Raw genomic sequence first — 22,414 nt, 5'->3', positions numbered from 1 at the left:
CCGCCGTGGATCTTTTTGTGGCGCGCCGCCACCCAATTTTTTTCGACCGGCGCGCACGTCTAGCGCCGCCCAATAGGCATTTAGCCGGCGGCGGTTCGCCGGTCAAAATTGGTAGCCTTGAAAACTTGGTTTATGCGAAGAGAATTCAAACCTTACTTAATTAAATTTCATTTCATTTAATTTATTGAATTATGGTAGGGAAAAAGTTTTTCATGGCATTAACTGTAGATAAGCAGCATAATGAACATCTCTTTATATTGTGAGGTTACTGTTAATTGAATCTATCACTAATTCACTACACTTTATAAAACAAAGTCCCCCGCCGCGTCTGTCTGTAACTATATGAATGTATGTTCACGATGAACTCAAATCAAAACCTACTCAACTGATTTTCATGCGGATTTCAGCTATCAATAGAAAGATTTTTGAGGAAGCTTTAGTTTAGGTGTACAATTTGTTAAGGTTTTGTGTAATCCGTGCGAAGTCAGTGCGGGTAGCTATAGTGAAATATAATAGTTATTATATGTACGTATCGCCAGGAGAGGTGAATGATTACACACACTGCTCGCACAGACCACCTACTAATCGCAAAAATAGTATGAATGAATCAATGAGTGAATGTGACTTAAATGTACGATATTAAAAGCCTATAAAAACCCCTTCAAGAAACTTTTTTGCAGTTGATATCAACTTGATATTGGTACGAAATACGGAACCCTAAAAAGAATATTAATTTCAAAAATGTCTCAAAAATTGTATTGAACAACTATTTACAACTAATATTGCTCAAAGGTTAACTGGAAGAGATCCCTTAAAGGAATAAGTTCGCCTTTGTACTAATGACGAATGTTATTTTTCCTGTTTTGTTTTGATTTTTTGTACAATAAAGTGTTTTACTACTACTACTACTACTATATTAAAGCAGAAGGAGTTGAAAATAAAGTTCCAGTTAATCCTTGTTTAATATTTGCAGAAAGTTGTTGAGCATTAGAATTTTCTGAGTGAGCACTCTATGTATTTTTTTCTTTATGTGGTTAAATGCACGTAATGATTATTTTTAGATATAATTTTAATTTATATTTTTGTTAGGTAAATAAAACAAACATATGATAAGAAAAGTTTTCTTGATTTCTATTTAAAGTTAATTGTTTTTATATAAAGTACCATCTCTTAAAATATCGGTACCTAATTTGTTAGCACGTTATATAAAAGCAATAAATTCCCGATCAAACTAATCTGCATAGCATTTGCAACGACAACGTGTGTAAATATCATCGTTAATGTCAAAGTTCTATGAAAATATGACGTTTATATTATAATAACACTCCCTCACTTTGTTCTGTTCAAATCGGTGCAAAGTTAGCTTAGACAGACTCTAGTATCTAACAAGGTCACGCCGATGCCACACCGATAGCGCAGAATTTTGGCGGCGGCGGCGGCGCGAAAAGTTTGGCGGCGCGGCGCTCATATTTCATATGGAAATGTTTTCTGGGATTAATTATTTTCATTAATTCATTCATTAACCTCGTGCCTTGAAACGGTCGCAACGCTCAATTTTACAGAGTAGAAGTGGTTACTTGCTACGCTCGTGGTTAAATCATGAAATCTTTCGCTTGTACAGCGATCAATTTATAAGCATGAGCAAAAAGAATAGATAGTAAGTTACATATGTCTTTGGCATGAGGACTTAACAACAACTTTAACCTCTTGTCGCAAAGTTTTTGGTTACTCTTTGATCAAGTGCAATGAATACCGGTATTAAATACGAAAACCATTACCGGTATACTGAATACCTGTTATTATTGAGGTATTAATGAATACCGGTATTTCATTATGTCAATTAGTGTACAAATAGCGATAAAGACAAAAACGGAATGACAGCAATACCTCTAATGCGAATATAGGTATAACATTTTAACCGGTATTCGTTTGACAGTTTTTATACAGGTATTTAATAAAACCGGTTATACGGTCCCTGCCCTAAGGGGATGATGAGGGGGTTTAATCTTGTATGGGGAATCAATAATCGCTGAACCGATTTAGTTGAAATTTGGTATGTAGATAGGTATTGTTATGGGGAAGGATATAGAATAGATTTCAACCTCAAAGTTTACCCTTACGGGGTGAAGGCAGATTTCAACCCCAAAGTTTACCCTTACGGGGTGAAGGGTTTATATGGGGAATCAGTAAGAAGTACATTGTGTAACAGATGCCCCCAGATACTTATTTCAGGATTTTTAATAGTAAATCACCCCCAACCCTTTAAATTAGGGGATGGAAGATTGTCATAAGCAACTTACAAAAAGAAGTGAAATCCCACCAAAAACATTTTGATGTAAAATGTTGCACTGTCAAAAAGTTATCAGATCTCTTGCCAAGCTTCTAACTCTACAAGCCCTAACTTCACTAGCTCTACACCTTAGTCAAAGTATGTGGCTCGGCCGTTTCGTTTCTACAAGAACTATTGTATGTATAATAAAAAAACCGCCCAAGTGCAAGTCGGACTCGCGTTCCAAGGGTTCCGTACATTACACAATTTTTAACAATATGTTTTTTTAGTGAAAAGTGAGTAAAATGGTCTTTTAAAAACCCGTAGGGATCGGATCAAAAACTAAGTACTAAGTCCGACTCACGCCACAGATTATACAATAGTTCTTACGAACAGATACTTATCTCTCAAACAAAACGCAAATACCTACCGTTTTGATACCTACACAAAAATACAATGGAGTGACCTTCAACGCGCCGCTCCCCGCACCGCGCGCACCGGCACAACGCTAGGGTTGCTGACGCTTAGAAATGATAAATAAATACCCACTTAAACAGCGGAGTGAAATAAAAGGAAAGCTAAATCTTAAATTATACCTAATATTCCGATTATGCTTTAGTGTTTGCGAAATAGTCATTTTAAAAGGTCATATGTCCCTGCAGTAACCGCAGTGTTTACGCCGTTTTATAAACCGCGCAATAATCCCAGCAAGAATTAGTTTTAAAACTTCGTGTAATTTAAAACCAGACAGAGATTAATGTTACATAGTATAGAAAAATAATAGAAACCCCATGAATAAAGGTAATTAATTATAAGTTAACCAGAGCAAAAATGAGTAGGCACTTTCCGGTGTAAACTTACTGTCGTTAAAATAAACATTTACCAAAATAAATTAAAAAATTACTACCTATTTCAAATAGATAGATATCTAAATCTATACATTTGTCACACATATTAAACATTACATGTTTAATTAAAGAAATTCAATAGTAGGTAGGTACCTACTACCCGCGCGATTCGAACTTTAAGATATCGCGCCGTTAGACATTCACTAGATATGAAATAGTAAAGATATGTGACGTTCCACGGCAAAAGGTACCTTATGGCGGCTGGCGCTTACGCTTATTATTATCGCCACTCCAATATTCAGTCGGGGCAATGGTACCTTTTGCCGTGGAACGTCACATATCTTTACTATTTCTTATCTAGTGCATCTCTAATTCATTTCCCGAATCCCGCCGTACGTGTAACTATCGTAAAAATTGACAGTGCGGCGCGCGGTGACGTGCGTACGTGAGCGCGTGTGGCAACCAACTGGCTTGCTTTTCTACCGTGAACGGGAGCAGATTCGTAGGTATTAATCCGAGCTCGTGCAGAGAGTTCCATAGGCCTGCTCACGCTTAGCTCCACATTTCTAATAGGTTTTCCTGTCATCTATAGGTAAAGAGCTAATATGTGTATTTTTTTCATAATAAAAAGACCCAGTAGTTTCGGAGATAAGGGTAATGTAAATTTTTTGCCTGTTTTCTTAAATAACTTCTAAACTATTTATTTTAAAATTATGAAAAAAATATATTTGAGATTCTAATTCTAAAATGAGCCCCTTCATTTGATATATAACAAAGATATAGTTTTTTTTCTTCTATTTATCATTCATCTCAAAAGTGACCCCTTTATTTAAATTTATATTACATATTTACTTTACATGTATGTCTTTGGGTTATAGACAAATTTCAACTTATCCAGTAGTTTCGGAGCAAATAGGCTGTGACAGACGGACAGCCAGACACACGAGTGATCCTATAAGGGTTCAGTTTTATTCCTTTTGAGGTACGGAACCCTAAAAATAATGATTATAATAAGTTTTTCACCTTATGCCCATGTGGCGGTAGCAAAACAGCCAAGCCACATATTTTGACTAAGGTGTAGAGTTAGTGAAGGGGCTTGTAGAGTTTGAAGCTTGGCTCGACAAGATATCTGATAACTTTTTAACAGTGCGAGTCTTAGGCTTATGGTTTCGTCTTAGCAACATTTTACATGAAAATGTTTTTGGTGGGATAATTTTTTACAGTATAAATATTTATTCGTAACAGTTAGTATTATCTTTTAACATGATTTTTACTGTACATCTGGGCCCTATTTCACCAACGTGACAGGTGCGACATTTGTCGACATCACTGTTACTGACGTCACAGGCCTTTATAGGCTACGGTAACCGCTTACCATCAGACGAGCGGTGTGGTTGTTTGCCACCAACCAGTGTTGGGCGTAATTAATTACTCTTGTAATTTAATTACTAATTTAATTACATGTAATTAAAATGTTTGTAATTTAATTACATAAAATTTAATTACATGTTATTAATTTTTCTGTGTAATTTGCAATTGTGATTACATTAATTAGTAATTAAATTACTCAATTACTTTTCATTTACCTTTTTAATAGTATGCAAATATGAACAAATTTACTTGTAGTAATTATAAAGAAAAACTTTTATGAATTCCATTATACGCTGGATAACGTTATAACATATTTTTTATCCCTGGAATCATACCTTAACAGGGTACTATGTGACAAACCACGTTGAATATGGCGGTCGGCGCTTACGTCGCGTAGCACCGCATTAGTATTGGGGCGCCGGTAATAATGACGTAAGCGCCGACCTAAGGTGCCTTTCGGGTTGGACTGTAGCAAAGGGGGGGCTGGGACTTGGACAATTGTCACAAGAAATACGACAGTTGTCACGAAATTCCGACACAGAACTCATTTACTGTCAAGAATTACCGAAAGTTCTTTGAAATCTTGTGTCAATTGTCATCATTATCATCATAAACATCACAAGAAAGATACCTGTTTTTTGCCGATATAATAAAGTTTTTTTTTAAATAATACAATGATAGTGACAAACAGGAATAAGGCCCGTCCGATGGTAAGCTATAACCGTAGCCCATGGATGCCTGTGACGTCAGCAACAATGAGACTTGTCGAATTGTCGCACCTGTCACGTTGGTGAAATAGGACCCTGGTGCTACATTACGACACCGGTGCTATAATAAGCACATTAAAACACTCCCTTTGGCCGTGTTTTAAAATTCGTCATTCGTTGCAAAATTTCTATTTTTCGCACTTCTATCGTAAATAACTATCTATGTATTAATAAAAAAAGTTACCTATATAAGTAAGTAGTTACTGCCTTTAAAAAGTATAAGTGTCTAAATGTTATTAGACTTTTTGATTCTTTAAAACGTCTTTAGGTCAATAAAGCAAGTGAAAAATTATTAGAGTTAGACCAAGAAAAGTCTGCAGCGATTTGGACAGCCCACGCAGTGAAGGTGTTATTTATAAGTCATAATTTCATAGAAGTTTCTTCAAATCGGCCTTATTAATGAGAGATTAAAAATATTCAAAATTATCTTAAAATATTTTAATCTATTATTTCATCTCATACGTTCAATAAGGCCCGGGACTGGACCTTTTTACCTGCACTGACAGTGGATCTTCTTAGCAACAAGTACAAATTCAGAATAATAGGGAGCAACTGCTATTTTTGAATGCTGGGCCTTGTTACCCGCCGGGCCTCATATGCCTGCACCTCACCTACCTTATTTATTTGTTTTACAAGGGGAAAATTTGTTGATTAATCGTGCTAATATTGATACCCAAACAAGCGAAACATTCTAAAATTGAACCACAAGCGTAGCGAGTGGTTCGTAAAGTTAAACCTCGAGCGTAGTGAAGGTTTCAAGGGACGAGGGTTAAATAAAATGTTCACTACATCAGCTCGTAAAGGCCCTCTTGATTGTTCGAAACGGATAAGAAGAGTGGCATTTAATTTGATGCAAATTTTGAGTTGTTTCCGTAGGTATACTCGTAAAGCTCAGTTGGTTGGTAAAATTGACTTTAAAATGATAAATATTGAATAACGTTAGTTTGAAATTGATTTAAATGATAAAGTAAATATTATCGGAGATATATATATCGGATATCGCTCTTAAACAAAAAATATATGTCGCTAGTCATTTATAACCTAAAAGCGCCAAATTACGCAAAATTATATTGAAATGACACCTGTCTATTGAATTTGAAGAATACTTTAACAAGGGTGGTTATCTGTATGACAATGCACCTAAAATAATTTTCAAATGTATCTATTATTTTTATACTTAACACGATAACGAATTCTACGTAAACCAAACCGCGGGCAATCCCTAGTACATATAGAAATAAATAAGTGTAGGTAAGTTTCCATTAGTGTACCTACTATTAACAATATAACTATTTACCATTGATAATAATTTTATAAACGTTTTGCGTATTTTTTACGGACACCGCGCTAATCGCTAGCCCGCCACCGTCGATCGCTGCCTCCTGCCACGACGCACAGCGCGGCGCGCGAAAACGCCGCGCGTTTGAAATGTAACTCAATATAAGCGCGGAATGCATACTTACGTATCAGTATTTAGTGTCGCCGTGATTTTATATTTCTAATATTTTGTGTGGGAACTAAGATCTTTATTATGACCGTGTAATATTAACTCTACAAACTTTAATTCAATATTGGCTATACTGCTTAACCAGAAATAAATATCTAGACAAGCACATTGTCTACATTTCTAACTTTTTACGAGTATACTAAGTTCATAGATAATATCGTAATTTTACAATATCAGCTACTTTAATTCTTTATTGACAAAGTAATTCGTGTTTTTACGTTCACCAGAAAGCAGCTGTTCCAGATTTCTAAAAACCGAATATTGTGAATAAATTAAAGTGTTATTGAACATGTTACAGTTTTTGTAACTTTAATTTTATATTTACATAGTTATTTAGCAAAATTGAAATATTTAAATATGGCCGAACGCTCCACCTATAATTTTCTAATATTTTACATAAATGTTATTTAACATGCATGCAATAACATATCAAAAAAGAAAAAACTTTAATGTTATCAAAACCCATTTTTGTTCCACCGCTGGTCTATTATGTATAGTAGGTTGGCAAATACGGTTTTAGGTTACTTTCCGATGGGTGGATATGGTATCAACGCATTCAGTTTCATGTCTTCAACACAAATATATCAGACGACAAGCGCAAAAATGGTGGGGGTACTGTGACGTCATAAAGTCGGCAAGTTTTTTACTTTTTTAACCGACTTCCAAATCTCAAAAGGAGGAGGTTATCAATTCGATTGTGTGTTCTTTTTTTTTTTTAATGTTTGTTACTCCATATCTCTGGACCGATTTTGAAAATTCTTTTTTTTTATTGTATGCATATGCATACAGATTGGTCCCGTTTTTGTCAAAGCCCAGTTCTGATGATGGGATCCATGAGGAATCGAGGGAGCTCCTCAAATCTTAAAGGCATACATATAGTGATTTTTGTGTTTTTATCAACAAATCAAGCATATACATTCATAAAAGTGACATTTGATGAAGTGGAACTGCTGATGATGATCAGAACGGAACTCTTCAACGACGCATAGTTCACGTTTGGCGATTTGTCCTCTTCATTATGTTTGTTAAGCAAGTTAAGTTTTTAAGCTACATTTTTGTCAAGCTCGAGTTCTGATGATGGGATCCATGAGGAATCGAGGGAACTCCTCAAATCTTACATTGCGTATAGAGATTTTTGTATTTTCATCAGAAAATCAAGCATTTCCATTAAAAACTGTCGCATTTGATGAAGTGGAACTGCTGATGATGATCAGAACAGAACTCTTCAACGACGCATAGTTTGGCGATTTCGAGTTTGTGGGTTAGGTTAGGATAGAACTGCGACCCTTAGAGAAATGAAATGCTACTAGAAAAGTGGGTACCTAAGGTTAGGTTAGGTTAGAACTGCGACCCTTACAGAAACGAAATATGCTACCAGAAAAAGGTGACGAAGTGGATTACTATATCTGGTGACCAGTTAAATACCAGCCAATAATTTATATGGCATTTCAAACTATTTTGAGAAGTCGGTTTTTTTCTATTAAAGATTATTCTTTTAACCGTACCATGTGAGGTACCAAATGAATGGGCTTTGGGAGTAGATTGCAAATATATAACAAACTATAACATTTTCACCATATGGTCTATAAGTATTAGAAAACGTTAGGTTCGTTAGGTAGCTTCAGATGCCCGAACGGCAAACCGCCCAGAATTAGGAGCCCCGCGAAGCGGGGCTCCGTCCAGTTGAGTTGTGAAGGAAATATTTTATGAAAAGAAACAGTGCGATGGGACCATCCAAGAACTCCAGATTTGATGGACACCCCGGCGTTTTTCATAGTTTTGATGTGCAGAAGTTTGAAATGTAAGCTTCAGTTAAATTAATTTTTAGAATAAATGATTGAATATTTACCTTAAAGTTTTTTTTGTAAACCATGGTCACCCTAGCGAAACCCACATCATTTGACGTTGACGCTATTGAGCGTACTAACAATTTGCCTTCGGCAATTTGCAAACGGCGAAACGTTTGTAAAATGCCGACGCCGTTTGTAAACGGCGGATTCTTACAAAATGCCTGCGACATATGTGTTACAAGACCTTTCAGTCTATACGAGTATATGACCGCTTTCACTAGCATAATAACGTCAGGATTGGCCGTCTGGATGTTCACACAGGAAATGCAGGACGTGATTTTAGACTCTTTCAATTTGATTATACTATATTATTTTTATATTAAAACTCACTTTAACATGCTACATTTCCTTGTTCAACTGTGTAGTGTAACTTTAACCTGTATCTCAAAACTTCAACTCGCCATAACTTCTTTCCCTTTTTGGAATTTGGGTTACTTGAAGTAATAAAAAACATTTTTCATTATCAAAACTGAAAAAAAAAACACAAAAATATATTTTGCGTTAAATATAACCTGTATATGCCACTACATATTTTGAGAATTACTCTTTTATCAAGTTTGACATCTATATAATTATATGAATTGGTAACTGCATCAATATTGCAAGATATAGCGATGACAGATGGACATCAACTGCAACAAAATGGGCAGGAGCTCATGGCTCTAGGGGCAAAGGTCGGCCAAATAACATGTGGCAGGATGAGATCGTCTCAATTGCGGGCCAACATTGGATAAATGAGGCAAAAAATAGAGACAAATTGAATTCTTTGGAGGAGGCTTTTACCAGAAGGGGGTCCATATAATATAAGTTACCTAGCTGTGTTTGTAATTAATATTAGTTAACTAATTCAATTATTGCATGAAAACATATGTTCACGCGTTGGTTACACGCTTTCTGATGCTGACGTTGACACAGTGCATAGGGTCCGGCGTTTTCAAACCGAGAAGGGTCAGGGCAACACCAACACTCGGCCAGCTGCTATTATAGTCCGGTTCACCCAGCGTAGGCGCAAGGATGCTCTGCTGGCGGCCGTTCGAGCCCGCCGCGGGCTGACAACCGCCGACATCGATCTGCCTGGACCTGCGACCCCCCTGTTCCTGGGCGACCATCTCACACCGGCCAACAAATTGCTGCTTAAGCGTGCGAGGCAGCTCAAAATTGAACTTAATTATTCTTTTTTGTGGACGAGAGACTGCAAGATTTTTATGCGCAAAAACGAAACTAGTAAATTCATTCATGTTCACGATGATGCTGTCCTTACACATTTAAAATGACTATATACTTTACAATTATTTCGGCCGGGTCATATATACTTGTTAATTAGAGTCAATTATCTTATCGACATATTTTTCATAACGCGCCACAATGATAATTATGTTTACGATTGCAACTTGAAGGTATTAAATACGCCTAAATGTGTATTATTAATAAGAATATTAACTGTTTACCTCATACGTAGCCCTACAATGTATCGAATGGTTTTGTTGTTGATAGGCTCCTTTATAGTGACAATATTCCAATATTCCTTTTTTTTAATTACGTATTATAGTGGTACCTAAAACTATTACAGGTTATTATCAAAATGTGAGGGGGTTACGAACAAAATCTCTTGAATTTTTCTCGCGAGTATCATTATCGAATTTTGATTTTATATGCATAACAGAAACTTGGCTTTCACCTAACTTCTATAATGGTGAATATTTTGACATTAGATATAACGTTTTTCGTTGCGATCGGTCAACAGCTGATAGCGAGGCGACGCGGGGAGGGGGTGTGGCGATAGCGGTTCATTCTGATTACAAACCGATAAGCCGCGACTGGCCCGTGCCCTCGCGTTCTTATTGTGACTGCGTGTGGGTATCCTTGCCACTTGAACCCGGTACAGGTCTATTAACGCCCGGTAATCAATGTTACCAACGTTTCTTAAATATCGCCTGTATATATATACCTCCTGGCGCGAGTCATAAGGATGCTTTAAAGTCATTTGTCGACATCTGTGGTCAAATCGTAATCGAACGCCCCGATGATCTATTTCTAATCACTGGTGATTTTAATATACCTGAAGCACATTGGATACCTCATCCATCCGCGCCCGGAATGCAATTATTGTCGAGTGGTAGCTATTTAATACACTTATTGCAAGAGTTTATATCATTTACATCTTTGAATCAATTTAGTTGTTTCCCAAATAGTAATAATCGAATTTTAGATTTAATATTTTGCAATTGCGATTGCAGTTTGGAAGTGGCTGAACAACCCCTTGTATATGAAGATTCTCATCATAAATCGCTAACATTTAAATTACAATTTAATTATACGCCCGGTCTTAAGCTACCGCCTAATTTTGTTTATAACTTTCACGCCGCTGACTATAAAAGTATTAATGTAGAACTATCAAAAATAGACTGGCATATTTTCTTTAAAGGTATTCATATGGAAGACTGTACCACGAAGTTTTATAATTTATTACGTAGTTTAATTCATAAATACGTACCACGTCGCGTTTTGCGTTCGTCAACCTCTGTACCACCCTGGCATAGTCGATGTCTTCGTAAAGTGCTGAAGGAAAAGCGCAAGTACCACAAATTATGGAAACTGTATGGGAATCCTCTTGACTATAATAGTTTCAAAATTTTACGTAAACGAGCAGAAAAAATTGAAATGGAGTGCTACAAAAATTATATATCTTTTTCGGAACAAAAAATCAAAACACATCCTAATTTTTTCTGGACCTATATAAAATCTATATTTAAAAAGGATAAGCTCCCACAGTTAATGCATTACAAAGGGTCTGTCGCCTCCGACGTACAAAACATTTGTGATTTATTTAATAATTATTTTCATTCAGTTTTTGAAAACCCTACATCAAATGTTTTTGACATGTCTAGTTTAAATCCACCCTGCAATCCCCCAATAGATTTAAACTCCATTGAAATTAACCGCAATATTGTCTTAAGGCACTTAAACACAACAAATGTCAACAAGGGCGCTGGCCCGGATGGGATACACCCCCTTTTAATTAAAAATTGCTCTTCGGCACTAGCTGAACCTATCACAATACTATTTTCCAAATCCATAGACGAGGCCTGTGTTCCCAAAATTTGGAAACAGGCATGGGTGATTCCAATACCAAAAAGTCCCGTTTCTACTGACATTGAAAAATATCGTCCAATATCTAAATTATGCCAATTTGGCAAAATCCTCGAAAAGATTGTCACTCATCAGCTTTTTAGTGCTGCTCGTCTCCATATAAGCCACCACCAACATGGTTTTTACAAGGGACGTTCCGTAGATAGCAATTTAATTACTTTCACAAATGAAATTTTAAATGCCATGGACGAAAGGTGTAGTGTCGACGCCGTCTATACCGATTTTGCCAAGGCCTTTGACAAGATTTGTCACAGCACACTCTTACTCAAGCTTTGGCATCTCGGTATACACGGAAATCTCTTTAGATGGATAAAATCTTATGTTGAAAATAGGTGCCAGGCTGTCGTTCTATCTGGGTTTACATCACAAACAAAGTATATAACTTCTGGAGTACCTCAAGGGTCGCATCTGGGCCCATTGCTATTTACCTTGTATATTAATGACATCTCGGAATATGTAAAGCATTCAAATATATTACTCTATGCAGATGACACCAAATTATTCAGAATTATTAAAAATAGAGAAGATTGCAAACTATTACAGGAAGATTTAGTTAACGTAGAGAGATATTGTAAAGAAAATAAGCTTTTTCTAAATTATGATAAATTTTTTGTAATTACTTTTTCAAAAAAAAGATTAATTTAGATTTTAATTATACATTATCAAATCGAAATCTGCATAGAGTGTCGCAGATTCGAGATTTAGGTGTCGTCATGGATTCCGGAATGACATTCACTCCGCACATCGATACTATTTTACAAAAATGCTATAAGCAGCTAGGTTTTATTTTACGCGTAGGGAAGCCATTTCGGAATGCTTCGACCTACAAAATTCTTTTCAATAGCTTTGTTAGGAGCCATCTTGAATTTGCGTGCGCAGTATGGAAACCTTACTATGCTATCCACACAGATAGAATTGAGAGGTTACAGAAAAAATTTATTAAATCACTAGATTTCAGAACTGGCCACACCTATGTAAATTATGACGATCCCTAAATTATCATAATATGCAGAAACTAAGTGATCGACGTGATTGTACCGATGCTGTTGTTCTTTACAAAATAATTCACTCACATCTAGATGTTCCCTCGCTACTTCAAGAGATTTTCTTCAAAGTCCCTCGCAGCAGGCAACGTATGTGTCGCAAAAAGGAGCTATTCGGAATACCTAAAACTAGAACTTGTTATGCACGTAATAATTATATTAGGCGTGCTTGTAGGTTATTTAATAATAATTCAAAACTGTCTGAAGTCGATATATTCAATTGCTCGATATATGTTAGGAAAGCATTCAAATAATAATTAGGATCATTCCCCTTTAATTGCATCTAATAAATAAACATATATTATATAGGTACCTATATGTGAGTGTGCAAGTATATTACAACTACTTTATTTTGTATACACATTATATATATGTATATATATATATATATATATATATATATATATAAGTTGAAGTTGGTACAGTGAAGGAATTAATGAATAAAACACTAATAATAATGTAATTTTCGCGACTTCGACTGTACCCTGATAAATAAAATTAGCTATAGCTCAGATATTTTTGTTTAAAGTAATTATAACTGTAATTAGCTGTCGTATTTTTAATTGAGGAAACTGTAGGTTTAAGTATATTATCATATCTTTCTGTTTAACTGTAAATGTATACAACCGTTTGTTTCTTAATAAACAATAAACAAAATAAACAAAAATCTATTGTTTAAATTCAACTTCTGCACGACATTCAAATCTACTAATATTTATCTTATGTTAATGATTTTTTAAATTGTCTTAATTGTAACTTATTATTTTTTATAGAATAAATAATGCTTTTTACTATTATTATTTATTAATTAACTGCATCAATAACGTGCTCTGATATATTCAAGATGATAATTATAAAACTTGATAATTTAAAAGTGCATACTTGCTGCTGACTACTTGAAAGGAATATAATCAGAATATAATAGGTTATATTGACTTTGAACCAGATTATAATTAAGTACATAATACTCATTACGCTTTTCAGATTCAACATGCCAGGCACGGAAGACGTCAAAACTCTAATTTTGTAAGTATACATACATCTATATACATAATATGTATTCAGGGTTATTGAAAATTCATCCCCCAAAGTGGTGAAAAAGAGGTTGAAATTTTTGTGAGTGCGGGACTTGAATCTTTGTATTAAGGCATATTACTTATTAGATTAAAAATAAATGAATTAGCGAGTGGTTGGAAAAATGGAATTTTGAGCGATGCGAGGGTTTCAAGGCACGAGGGTTAAACAAATTTTGCCACCGAGTGAGACACAAAATTTTTCGCCACACCAACACAAGGATAATTCTAGCTGTAAAATATCAAACAAAATCAAAGCTACCAGAAAACATAAGAAACCAACTCAACATTTGCATTTGATTACTTTGCCTCACATGTGGATGAAACTTTCTTATCAGTTTTTGAACAATCAAGAGAGCCTTTACCAGCTGGTGTGGTGAAACTGATTAATCGTCGTTATTGCTGCATAATGTTCTATGCTCATGTAGAATACCTATTGTATAACCACATGTTGGTGGCAACAAATCCCCGCATACGAATCCGCGGGCTATTAGCTGTTGCCCGTGTCTAGTTTTTACGTAGGTACACGCTATATTATTTCTCCTATGTTACTTTCTTTAAATTTTTAGGGTTCCGTAGCCAAATGGCAAAAAACGGAACCCTTATGGATTCGTCATGTCTGCCTGTCTGCCTGTCCGTCCGTATGTCACAGCCACTTTTTTCCGAAACTATAAGAACTATACTGTTGAAGCTTGGTAAGTAGATGTATTCTGCGAACCGCATTAAGATTTTCACACAAAAATAGAAAAAAAAAAAACAATAAATTTTGGGGGTTCCCCATACTTAGAACTGAAACTCAAACATTTTTTTTCATCAAACCCATACGTATGGGGTATCTATGGATAGGTCTTCAAAAATGATATTGAGGTTTCTAATTTTTTTTTTCTAAACTGAATAGTTTGCGCGAGAGACACTTCCAAAGTGGTAAAATGTGTGTATTCCCCCCTGTACCTAACTTCTAAAATAAGAAAATGATAAAAGTAAAAAAAATATATGAAACTTCCACCGAAAATTGGTTTGAACAAGATCTAGTCAGTAGATTTTTTAAATATGCAATAACTTAATTTAAAAATAAAAACTTTTACAAAAAAAAAGAAAACTGACTTCAAAAAGGATAAAATAAAATATAATCCGTTTTTAAGTATATGCGTTACTAACTGATATGTTTGAAGTCGGTGCCAAGCCAAATTTGAAACATACCATGATTTTAGGGCGATCCGGTAACAATGTTTGCCATAACAAGGATTGCCTTACACGACAGCAATTATCATACTTTCTGTAGATACCTAAGAACCCACTGTCAATCCACCTTGGCGCAGTCCGTACCATGTTTGTCGGTACTAGTATAAAACCAATGCGATTGCCGATATGTTTTTTAAACAGCAATTTTTACTAATTTTCAAACTGTCCATAGTACTCAGGTGTGGGATTGGGAATGAGTTATTTCCCGCCTCTTATCCAGAGAACTTGATTTCAAAATATAAAACAATTCAAGAACCATCTACAGGGCTTTAACTTTTTACCTGCATGGCAAATTTCACCAGTTTACATGGCAGTTGTTTAGCTGAAAAGGTGACAAAGAGACAGACAGAATTACTTTCACTATTATAATACCTATTAGTACAGTTGTAATGTGATTTATAGACATAAAGCTGATTATTTTTGACCGGTATTGTTACTATTTGTCTTGGCACCGACTTCAAACATATCAGTTAGTAACGCATATACTTAAAAACGGATTATATTTTATTTTATCCTTTTTGAAGTCGGTTTTCTTTTTTTTTGTAAAAGTTTTTATTTCTCCATTTTTAATTGTAAGGCATTGTTAACAGCTTATGAGTGACGTGTGACGCATGAATGAAAATAATAATGATGCGTATCACTAAATTCGTAATCATTCCTGTCACTACAGTGCACAAACACAAAATCCATCCTCCGCCCCGCCACTGACCCAATCCCTCAACCCCCAGATCACTCAACCTCACAGCACATCAACCCCTGATCACGGAACCCCTCGACCCTGAAGCCTGAACCACCAACCCTTCAACCGCCATTTCCCGACTCCTCAGTAGCCTTACCATAAATCTAACACTGACATATTAGCTTAGCGAGTGCGTAACTTACTTTCTATGCGTCTCGCTCGTACTGGCATCCTATTAGTGCGACCGAGATGTATAGAAAGTAAGTTACGAAGACAATAGCGAAGATGTAGTGTCAAACTCGTGGTAAGGCTACAGTTGTACTTCATCAAATGGGTTATTAACGGGAGGAAATGTTTGAGTTACTATAAAAAACAACGATGTCGCCATACTCGTACCTTTAAAAATTTAGGAGTTCCCTCATTTCCTTATGAATTCCGTCACCAGATTATAACCAACAATATTATGGGAACACCTTGGAGGTAACTTCGTTCAAACAAAAAAATATATACTCAAATCGGACCACGGGTTCCGGAGTAATCTACACTTATAAAATCATCATCATTTATCATCAACAATCATCATCATCAGGTCCACTTCATCAAATTGGTGGTTTTCGAAAGAAAATGCTCGAGTTGCTTAAGAAAACACCCAAATCACCCTACATGTGCATTTAAAAATTGAGGAGTTCCCTCAATTCCTCATGGATCCCATCATCAGAACAGCACCAGATTAATGTGGGACCACCTGGAAGTACCTCCTTTCGAACAAAAAAAGAATTACTCAAATCGGCCCACGGGTCTCGGAGTAATCGATGAACATACATAAAAAAAAAAAAAACATAGCCACAACCGAATACAGAACCTCCTCCTTCTATGAAATGGAAGTCGGTTAAAAATACACTATTATTAAAACGTCGATCAAAGTTACAACGAACTACAAGAACTTTTATATTATGTTACTTGCTGCTACGGAACCCTTCATGGGCGAATCCGACTCCCACTTGGCCGGTTTTTTTGGTATAAAAACTAGCCAAGACAAATCCTGAACTTTAATTACACCCCAAGCGAACTAGAACTTGCCACCCATATAGATCTCAATTCTTTTTCCGGCGCGGCGAAGTCAACAACGACTAATATTCTTAGGGTCGGTTGCACCAAACTGTTTGTATCGTTAAAGAGTTCGCTAAATTTTTATCTATGGAAAGTTTCATAGTAAAGCGCCGGGGCGCGCCGGCTGACGTTGATCAGTCTGTCAAATGTGGTTGGTGCAACTGGCCCTTAATATTGAACCTGGCTCTCATTTCACATTTATGTTTTTGATGGGATATCATTACTTTTTGTACGGAAATTATTAGTATTCGTCATAGTTGATTTCGAACTTAAAATTTATTTTTGCAATTACAAAATCGCTGGGCGCTTAGTATGTAAACACAAACAGTTTTTTGGTCAATTTTACAAATCGTAAAATATACACTGTTTCTTTATCTCAGTTTCGTAACCACACAATTAACAAGCTGGATGCCAAATTTCTACTTGCTAGGTCATCTGGAAGTGGGTTAGGTTTTTGATGATAAGTCAGTAAGTACGTACGTACGTACGTGAGTCAGTCAGAAAATCAGGCAGAAGATCGATACCGATTTTTTGATGTTTGTATCTTGTTGTCTTGCTTCGGATCCAATCGTTTCCGGTCTCGTAGGGCGATCCCGAGCGTCGCCTTCTCTATGTCTCGACTCGGAACTTCTCGGTGTACTGTGTACATGCTAATTACAAAATGATACTTTTAAGCGTTTTAAACTTAGCATATTTTGTTTGTATTGTTGTTGATGCCCCAAATTTTTCAAAGTTCTAATTGAATTTTATTTATGAATTAGTTTTATTTTTAGTATTATCATTTAATTTAGTTTTTAATATCTTTAAGTAGGTATCTCTAACTGTTTATTATCCCTACAAGTGTCCACCTTCCCCCATAGTTCCTCTTACTCCACCGGACCTTATGCATATGCGTATAGATGTGCATGTCCTGTCATTGCTTTTTGCATTGTTCTATTCAATCCTGCTGCGCCACCTTGCCTCTCCGAAAGATTTAGTTTCTTAGCTGCTGGCAGTGCTCACCGTCTTCGATCAAGCGCCAATCTTTCACTCGCAATTCCATCCAATAAGACGCGCACATACAAAAAATCCTTTACTGTCCACGCCGCTAAGTTATGGAATGAGATTCCGGTGTCCGTGAGGCAATCCCAATCTGTAGCATGACTTAAGGAGAGGCTTAGGAAATTGTGGCTTTTTGATACTTAGATCATTCTGTTTTTCTCGATTAAGTACCTACTTCTTTAATTTCCTTTACTTTTCTGGTTCGAATTCATATCTATTTATTTATATTATATATTGAGTGTTTATTTATTTTTATGTATGTTATATTTATATAGGATAGAATAGAATAGAGTGCGTTTATTCGTGTCAAAAAGAAATAAATAAAATACATTCTTGTATTATTATATTTCTATTTATATATATGTGTAGTAATGTGTATTCAAAACTTGCATTTCATTAATTTTAGTGATTGTATACTTTTGCTTTTGTTTGTCATTAACGATCGTTACTTCTGTCCTTCTCATTTCCTCAAAGGTTAACTAGATGAGATCCCATACAGGGATAAGTTCGCCTTTGTTGTATTATTTCACTCTGTAACTATGTTTCTCGTGTTTTTATTTCTATGTAAGTACAATAAAGTATATACAGTGTGGAAAGATAAGTCAGGTCATGGAGGGAAACTACCTTAAATGAATGCAGTTTTGTTTCTTTTTAAAAATAAAGGAATGTCTCCTTTAAGTAAAATGAGCCAGCTTAAGGATTTAAGGTAGTTTCCCTCCAGGGCCCGACTTATCTTTCCACACTGTATATACGAGTATATACATGCATACATATTTTGTATTTTAAAAGTTTTACATGATTAGTAGTAAAAAAACATTATGTGTACGCCTCTCTTGGCAGAGGATTGTGAGACTATGAATACTATATAAAATCAAACAGTCATGTACCTACCTGTGTTTCACAAATAAAATAATATGTGTCTCTCTCTTTCTCTCTCTCCGTTTCAGGTCCGCTTGCAATTCATTTGATTTATTATTTCTACCGTGATTTCAGCCTGCTTTGCTCAAGACGCTGACGACGGTGAGAATATATACATTTCTTTAATTGTTAAAAAGAGGAAAAAACACCAATCATGAGAATCATAATTTAATCGATGACAATAACCAATATCCATCGGGTGAGTCGAGCATTTTATTACCTTATAATACATGTAGGTAACGGTTTAAATTATTTTTAGCGGTGAAATAACTTCGTATTTACTGCCTTCGTCCTCTCTTCGAAGAAGAACACGCATCAATTTTATAAACCATAGTTACGAGTAACTATACAGTATATAATCTGATATCTGATCTGACTTATTTAATATTATACTTTTTAAACATAGGTTTTATTTTATTTTTAATCTTCATAATCATTTATTTCCTTTATTCAATTAGGGTCTTAGGTTAAGATTTTACAGCGCGAGTATAAAAGTAAAGTATAAAAACACTTATAAAACATTACAAAAAATATAAAAATCTAACCTAATGTGCCGCCGGCAGCGGGGCAGGGCCCAAGCTGCCGGTGGTCAGGGCCGCAGAGTGAGGAACCGACGTACTATACGCGCCGTGTCCAAAATTACCGCCTTCTGCATCTGACCCTTGATCCAACCACCCAGCGAGAGTCTCTCTAGGTGTTGGTCGAGACTCTTCGCTATGAGACCGTTCGCTGACACTGACATGTCCTGTCAGTGATGATAGATTATCGATCCCAATAGAGCGTGGCACTTGTAGCAGGTGAGTACTTGTAGTACGGCACTTCGCGGTCCACAAGGCCATATAGGAGAGCAAACTGCTGATGAATAATCTCCCAACAAGTCTTGGCTATTTGGTGCAAATAATTTGAGGTCATCCATGTACAGAAGGTGAGAAATGACTTCACCCTGTCTCCGAAGCCGGCAACCTAGTCCCAAATCCTTCAGCATGGTGCTAGGGGATTCAAGGCTACGAGTAGGTAGAACCACAGGGGACTCAGACTCTCGCCCTGAAAGATTCCTCGCAATTCAGCCTGTATAGGTAGGTACCTACATTCATTGCTGGCTTTCTCTCATGCGCCAGACGGTTAATATATTCATAAACAATCAATTATTTGCATAATAACACATAGCTCACATACTCCTTTGGCATACTAAGGTGGATTCAGACCGAGCTGGATGCCCTGGATCGCAGGGTCCGATAGCTGCTCACCGCACACCGTATGCTACACCCACGCTCGTCTGTTATGAGATTGTACATCCCACGGAAATGTGGAGGTCGCGGCTTTCTAAACGCCAAAAATCTCCACAACCGTGAGGTGTACAATCTCAGGAATTATTTCCTCAGCAACGACTGTGGGATGCACCGTGATGTGGTGGCAGCAGACAGGGGCCTCACGCCCCTATCCTTGGCATAAGAGAACCGAGGATTTTGCCTGTGCAATTGCGGAAGAAGTTATCATGACGAATAATAATGCTCTCCTATATGGCCTTGTGGACCGCGAAGTGCCGTACTACAAGTACTCACCTGCTACAAGTGCCACGCTCTATTGGGATCGATAATCTATCATCACTGACAGGACTATTGTTGCCAATAAGCCTGACATCGTGCTGATAGACTGATCACAGTGCCGGACCGTGCTCGTCGACGTCACCATCCCCCATGATGAGCATCTCGTGAAAGCAGAGAAGGACAAGTCCAGCAAGTACCTAGACCTGGCTTACGAGATTACTGCCATGTGGGATGTTGACTTAACGATCATTGTTCCGATAGTCGCGTCAGCGAACGGTCTCATAGCGAATAGTCGCGACCAACACCTAGAGAGACTCTCGCTGGGTGATTGGATCAAGGTTCAGATGCAGAAGGAGTACACGGCGCGTATAGTACGTAGGTTCCTCACTCTGCGGCCCTGACCACCGGCAGCTTGGGCCTTGCCCCGCTGCCAGCGGCACCCTAGGTTAGGTTTTTTTATAATGTGTTTATATGTATTTTTTTATTGTTTGTTATGTGATTTTGTACTTTGCTTTTATGTTCATATTATAAATGACCTAGCCTCCCATATAACCATTCCAGTCGCAGAATCACAAAGTGGTAACTAAATGTCAGATGTGTCGTAACAGAGTCCACACAATGTGTCTAGAATTGTTTCGAAACAAAGTGTCGTCACCGTGTCTACACTTTTCCGTAACAAGGTGTCGACACATTTGTGTGCACTTTGCGTGCGGTTTGCGACTAAATCTGACAGCAAATTTGTGACAGCAAATGTCAATATAAAATACCTCTTGAAAACCAAGGTTTGTCAAACTACTATTAGTGTCTCGTGTGCTCGTAATTCTAGTAAGTCATCATGGGCAATGCAAATGATAATAATCGACCGAAACCATATAAACACCCAACACCCGTCAACCTTTTACAGAAAAGTTTTTAAAGAAATGCAATAAGCTACTTAGGTCAGGCAACGAATGCTCCAAAAGTTGTAGAGGGAAATGCTCGGAATACAATTTTTGACTCCGTAACTCGGTTTGACAAGTTAGGAGGTGAACATATCAAAAGTCCCCGGCCGTAGCCCTTGAGCGGGGGGGGAGAGAGGGGGCTTTGAAGGTCCCATTTTCCGGTTTTTCGATTATATCTCGGAAACTATGCATCTCAGCGACATGGCCACTTAAACAAAATGAAAGTTAATTTAATTTGTTACAAGTTTATTTAGTCAATTGTTTCGATATGTTGAATAGTTTTTGAGATATCCGCTCTTGAAAGTTTATTTAGGGCTCTATATCAGTGAAGGTGCTAGGCCGTGTTTGGTATCGTTTTCGTATAAATCTGGGGTGCTGAATCCATTTAAGGTATCACATTGACACCATTCCACAAAATAAAAATAAAATCTTTTTAGGGTTCCGTACCTCAAAAGGAAAAAACGGAACCCTTATAGGATCACTCGTGCGTCTGTATGTATGTCCGTCTGAATACACAAAATAGTTCTTTACTTATAGATGACAGGAAAACCTATTAGAAATGTGCAGTCAAGCGCGAGTCGGACTTAATGTACGGAACCCTTAATACGCGAGTCTGACACGCACTTGGCCGGTTTTTTTGAAACTCCTCTTGACGCTTAACCGCTGAACCGATTTCGTTGAAATTTGGTATAGAAATAGTTTGCGTCCCGGAACAAGACATAGGATAGATCTTATAACCAAAATCATCTTTTGAAGGTGTGAAAAGTGGCGTGGAAATTTGTACGGGAAATCAATAACCGCTGAACCGATTTATATGAAATTTGGGATGGTCTACATCTTTGATTTAGTTAAAAATGATAAAAAAAACATGACTTCAAACCTAAACTTAAACAGTATTAACTTCAAGAAGTCAATTCTGAATTCCCACCTACACCTCATTTCACACCTTTAAAGGATGATTTTTGAGATAACTTATTATGTCCTGTCTCGGGACTCAAAATATATGTGTACCAAATTTAAATTAAAACTGTTCAGCAGTTTAAGCGTGAAGAGGAGTT

The 22,414-nt window shown here is 36.6% G+C and overlaps 1 long non-coding RNA gene across 1 annotated transcript in view; it reads left to right on the top strand.

Moving 5' to 3' along the window:
- Positions 1 to 13,791: 13,791 nt before the first annotated feature.
- The window catches only part of LOC134805835 (uncharacterized), a 49,803-nt gene continuing 41,180 nt past the window's right edge, over positions 13,792 to 22,414 (top strand). The window contains exons 1-2 of the long non-coding RNA XR_010146405.1: positions 13,792 to 13,831; positions 18,944 to 18,970. This is a non-coding gene — a long non-coding RNA (uncharacterized LOC134805835). The remainder of the gene's footprint in view (positions 13,832 to 18,943; positions 18,971 to 22,414) is intronic.

The sequence above is a fragment of the Cydia splendana genome, unplaced genomic scaffold (assembly GCF_910591565.1).
Source record: "Cydia splendana unplaced genomic scaffold, ilCydSple1.2 scaffold_68_ctg1, whole genome shotgun sequence".
In the NCBI taxonomy this organism is placed as follows: Eukaryota; Metazoa; Arthropoda; class Insecta; order Lepidoptera; family Tortricidae; genus Cydia; species Cydia splendana.
The sequence above is the reverse complement of the archived record's forward strand: the minus strand, read 5'-3'. Positions and strand labels throughout refer to the sequence as shown.